This window comes from Sylvia atricapilla, chromosome 6, assembly GCF_009819655.1.
Source record: "Sylvia atricapilla isolate bSylAtr1 chromosome 6, bSylAtr1.pri, whole genome shotgun sequence".
In the NCBI taxonomy this organism is placed as follows: Eukaryota; Metazoa; Chordata; class Aves; order Passeriformes; family Sylviidae; genus Sylvia; species Sylvia atricapilla.
In genome coordinates this window covers 28,617,524-28,623,523 of record NC_089145.1, presented here as the reverse complement: position 1 = coordinate 28,623,523, position 6,000 = coordinate 28,617,524, and positions in this window count along the sequence as shown.

Below are 6,000 nucleotides of genomic sequence, written 5' to 3'. Positions count from 1 at the left end.
AACTCTGGGTGAAAATAACCCACTTTTACTGGAAGAAGGGAGGTGGGGAGACAGATGTAGGCTGAGAAAGGCTATCCAGTCCCATTCATACACTGTAGCGGGTAGTCCTAAAGCCTTCCCACCTCCTACCATGGCTCCAGCAGCAGCTCCAGGGGCAGCACAGAGACTGAGGGACTATGCTGCCTCCCAGCCCAGCCTGGCTCCCTTCACCAGTGCCTGCTTGCTGGACTCGTGGCATCTCCATACACTTAGTATGAAGTTACATTTCTACCTTCAGTCAAGTCATGAAGCCTGATATCAAGTGAAAATATACAAGGAGGAGAATGCCAGCACTGTGGCTTAATTAATCTTATGGGTGGCTGCCATGCAGCAGGAGAAAGTGTAGACATGAGACCAAAGACTTGGCACACTGCAGAAACAACACATTTCTGTTGCTAGTACAGTGGAGAAGGGATTTAATACAGTACACAAGGGAAGAGGAAGGAGAAAGGGAGAAGAGATGAGGATTTCCTGGCACTTTTGGGCACCTACAGGACGAAGCTCTGTGACAACAGGGCCTGCTTAAGGGATAACAGCACTAATTGCACATCCACATTGTTCAGTAAGGAAGGTCACCTGAGCCACAGATGACACCTTCACCAAAGCACAGAGAAGTGCAGTGAATGGCCTGGGCATGTGACAGCTGTCCTCCTCAAGCACTTGTATCCCTCATGCTTCTTTATCTTGCAGAGATGAATACCCAGCACTGAATAATGTACTAAAAGCTAGTGTCAACCACTCCTCTAATTCTCACAGCTGGTGTCCCCGTTTGCCTGCCAAAGCTGAGTCAGGGGGCAGAGAGTGAACAGCTACAAGAGACCTCTAACCACTTGAGCTGCCTGCTAACAGCACCAAGGAATTTATCCACTGCAGAGGATTGTTGTTCTGGGTAGTGTGAATTAGCTTTTGTCTTCTTACCAGTGTATGAAGGCTAGGCAAAGGTTAGGAATAAGAAGGAATTACTTCCTTTTCCTGGATGTGGCAGAGCAAAGACATCATGTGTCTAATTACAAATGGAGACACTGACAGACTTTTTCTACCTCCTTAAAAAGTAAGGAACAATTTCATTCAAGGGCAACATCGGTAATTTCTCCAAGGCCAATAGTCTGTTCAAACTAGACAGCACAAATGCTCATTGGCATTTCAGAGGTGAACAGCAAGTAAACATTCATAGCTGAGCAGATACCCTCTTCTCTTCCTTGTGTTAGATATTATTTTTTCATAGGCAAAAGAGAAAAATAAAAGAAAAAGGCATTGCTAAGAGGCCTCCATTAAGGCATGTAACATCACCTTGCCAGGACTGCTGACCTTTGGGCAGGAAACTGGGTGAACATCCCAAAGCATGTTCCATATCCTGGGTTTTATTCCAGCTGGATACAGTTTGGAGGGCAGAATCACCTAGAAAGATATGCGTGAGGAGATAACCAGCAGAGATGCACGAAGGAGGAAGCCACGTAAATCTGAGGAGCTGAAAGGGGGAGGAAGCGTGCAGCAGGGAGGAGATGGGTCTGTCCTGGCCTGCACAAATATCACTCAGTCAATGTGTGACTCAGTCAATCCACTCTGAGCTTGACATTTCCCTTAGTAGGAGATGTCCTCTCCCCACTTTCTCCACTCTAATGCACTGATGCTTTCATTTCAAAAGGTGACATGATTAGAAGGAATGCTAAAAATATATATGGGCTTTCATTCTACACCCCCGTCCACTGGTGGAACAAAATTTCCAGCTTTCCTGTTAGCCACAAACAGTGATTTAATCTGAAAGGCACGTGGGGGAACAAGACCTTTGCTTTATTTTCATTATCTCCTTCTTTTACGCAACATTATCAACCAAGGCTTAGGAGTCCAGTCAAGTTGTTTGGATGACCATTAGTTAGCACTTTCCCTCTAAAGGGGAGAAAACCTTTCTCCTGCCCAACCTTCAATCTTCCAGCCCTTCAGCATGAATAAAGGGTACTCTAGCCCAGTAGTATCCAAACTGCCCTCGCTGTTGTCCACTTCTGCTACTCTCTGAGGTCCTCACAGCCCCTTCCTTGCCATAAGGCTGAGGATACAGCAGACACACAGAGCCCAGGCTCATCACAGGTGCAGCAGCCAGATACTCCCCCAGAACACAGCTACTCCCTGTATCTGGGCACCACAGAAGTCTTGGCAGCTGCCTGACACCCCTAGGAAGCCCTGAGGGCTAGTTCACAGGCTGGGTAAGTTGTTCTTCCTGAGGGAATAGGGCACATGGATGCATAGATCAGGTGCTCCAAGATTCATTCCAGACTAGAGATGAATGCCCAGTCTGTCACAAAGCCAGCTGAGCATTTAAAACCAAGAGGGTTTAAGAAAACAGAGTTAACTATACAAACATTAAACTTCCCTTGCTCAAATGTTCAATGCACTCACTTGCAATTCTTTGGGGGAAAAAAATTAAAAATCAGCCTATGGATGATATCAGACAGACTTTTTGTAGGGGGAATCTTCTAAAGGATGGGAAAGAATTGAATAAAATTACAGTTTATTCATATAACATTAGGTCACTATAAACTTCATCTAGCTTTAAATGCTTTTATGTGACATATGTGGCATCAGAAACATGTGGGGTTTGGGGTTTTTTTGGGGTGTGTGGGTTTTTTTGGTTGTTTTTTTTTCCTCCTCCTGTGGTTTCAAAGAATATCAAAATACTAAGTTATGGTAATTCCTGCTTATGCATTAGGTATTTAAAATAGAAGCTTTAATTGCAAGCTGCAAATGCTATAAATGGCAGGTGATAAATCTCAACAACAGAAGATCAAAAAGAAAGAATACCCAGTAACACGGTTGTTTTTATCTAAAAGCGGGACACATTAGTCTGGTACAAGACCTCAGTTGTTAAAGGGAAAATTTTCCCCTCAAGTGACAGATTTTATTAAATACTTCTGTATTAAGAAAATACAAACATTTCTACTCAGGATCACTATCAGTATCCAACAACCCAGAGACTGAGATTGGCTTTATTTTGTCATTTCAAAAGAAAATGTCTTTATGTCTCTGGTTTGTACAGACAAAAGCACAGGAATATTCAAAGGTACTTGTTTAAATACACACTCCAAAATTTTCAAAATGTCACAGAAGAAAAGGACGACTGAAAGTATTTTTTGTTGTCCCCAAATTTCTGGTTGTCTTAAAATCAGACATTTACTCTTGCACATAAGAAAAGCTTTTTTGAGGTGGACATTTTGTAGCAGCACATAGGCCTCGTATAGCAACTTCATAGTGAAGTTATCTATATGTACAAATTCAGCACAAGCACTTTAGGTTGTAGTTATTGATCAAGAGATCATTTAAGTATAGAATTTGTATTAAGGGTTAAAGAATCACTCCTTTGGGAACACAGAAGCAAGTTCCTTAGTAAAATCAGAAACTAAAATTCTCTCTACAGAAACATGAAGCAGAGAGATTACCTTTTGCTTCTACTACACGATATAAGAATTCATTACTTTAAGAGATGACTTTATTTAAAGAATTATCACATATGCCTAAACCAATTGAAACAGTTTTTCAGCTCCTATGAAACAAAGTCAAAAGTGAACTGACTATATAATACGTGTGTGTACGTATATAAATAAAAACTAAGAGAGTTTCAAAAAGCTCCAAAGACGTTCTGCGGGGCTGCTGCCACGAGAACAGCACAGCCTGCACCGCCGCCCCCTGAACAGCCTGCCTGTCTGCGTGCTGCCAGGACCCAGGCAGCGAGCTGTAGCATCTGTGAGGCTGACAGCAATGCTGCCAGGCCCTTCCTGCATGGTATATTCCATTTCTACAGAAATGCCGTGTTCCCCCACCACCGAGCGGCCGGCAGTGCCCTCCCAGCGCACAGGGTCACTGTTCTGCCTCCATCGCTTACCCCATCCTGCCAAGGCTCTGCACCAAGCCAGCAGTGCAAGGCAGCAGCTTGCCCAGCCCAGCCCTAGCTCCTGACAGGAGATTGCCCCCGGCCTCGACATCAGGAAGGGCAAGCGGACCGCAGGCCAGTGACACTTCTCTGTTCAGCTTCTATGGGATAATGAAGTGCGATTTCAGGTAGTAACAGCTCCTACTCCACATCGCAGGCCTGAGGCCATGTACTCGCAGAAGAAAGAAGTTATCCCGGTAAACAGATTTCACTTGGACTGAAAATCTTCAGTGTTTATTTGTCAGCCGATTTGTTTTGGGAAAGCTGTTTCATTGGCTTGCCTGCCATTATTGATTCAAATACTTCCGCTAATTATTCGGAGCACAGCTAAGATTTGCCCAGATGCTGCAGTTATCTGGGACTCACCGACTGGTAAATGAGGCTCTTCCATTATAGAGCTCGTTGAATTACTTACACTGAAGCAAGGCTCACGTACAGGAATGAGGGCTTCCTATCCCCTAAGGAGAGCCCAAGTGCTCCTAGGTCTGCTCAAAGCTCTTCAAAGAGACAGAGATTGCCTTCAAATTAACCGTGGCTTGTTATTTGTTTCTACCTTTTCCTTTTTTAGTAACAAACCAGTCGCAATTATTAATCATGACTGTTTTGAGTGAATCTAATTGCAGTGTTCCCTAAAGCATAGCAACACTCCCTCCACACCCAGCCAACCAAAATAGAAAAATCACATCCCAAAAATAGCAGCAAGAGACAGTGAACAAAACCTGGCCTCCCACAATTTGTGTCATTAGACCAGACAGATCTTTGAGACAAAATCAGCTGAGAGACTAACACTCTGGAAGATATTGCAGCCTTCCTAAAAAAAATAGTCAGAGGGGCTGCAGCAGAGGTCTTTGCAGCAGAAATCCCCTACATCCCTCTCTAGCAAAGAGATGGCTGGTGCTGCCCCAGAAAGTGGCTTTGGAGGGCACGTGGCCACCCCTCCCTAGGTGAAAGGCAAATTCACAGCATCCTACATGTACCTTCTCTACAAAGGACAGCTGCAGAGACAAAGGTGGAGTTTTTAAGTGATCTCTGCTGACACAAAGACTGGAAGATATCCTGTAGTCAGTGTGTTTGATGTAGGAACGCTGGAGTGAAATGCCTTTAATTGAGTTACACACAAGGTTCCACTATATCATTTTATGGTCTCTTCTAGAGATAAAATATATTATTTCTGGTCCCACAAGTGAGTTGGGGAAAAACACAAAACAAAACAAACCACCCAGATCAAGTTAATAGAACTGGGTATAAAAGCCAGGATTAGATAAGGTTTTCAGGCACTAAGCCTGCCTAGCAATTACTGTGCTCCTTGTGGATACTTAGTTCTGGATTTAGCAAGTTTATAAACCTAGACAGATACAAACATATTATCACAGTATTTTAAGGTCTTCCTACATCAGAGATGTTTTTTTGGCCTGGCCCCAGAACCCCATTCATGCAAGGGTGAAAAGCTCTCAAAGGACTTACCTGTGGTTATCTTCCAAAAATGTTGGGGTTATATATCCTTAAAGCATTAAAGCAATCTTTAAAAAGTAAAGAACCTGCTGTTAAAGATAAATGTTTTTAGTGGCTTTCAACAGAGGGAATCAAGCTACACTACAATTTCTCGCACTCCAGAATATGGAGACCCACCTGCCTTTTGAAACAGAAGTAATTCAGGGCAATGCATTTCAGCTGTAGTTGCAAGGCATGTTAAATGGGACTTGACTTCTAAAAGCTGCCAGGTCTCTTAAAGAGCAGGAATGATAGCAGTTACAGATGGGTAAAAGTTAGGAGGTTACTGAGCCCAGCTTGCTGCCAGGCCAGGTGGAGTCCCCAAAGACAGTACAAGCCAAGACTCCAAGTGATACCACAACTGATCTTAGCCAAAAGGTTAAGAAATTATGATGGGGAGGGGGCTGAGGACAAAAGTGGCTTACAGCTGCCTCTTTGTCCCCTGCAGAAGAGATACAGGCAAACCTCTCTGGAATAATACTTAGAATTTATCATGTTAAGCAGATGGTATTTGACTTGCTCCTCTTAACACATAATCCTGAAAGGTC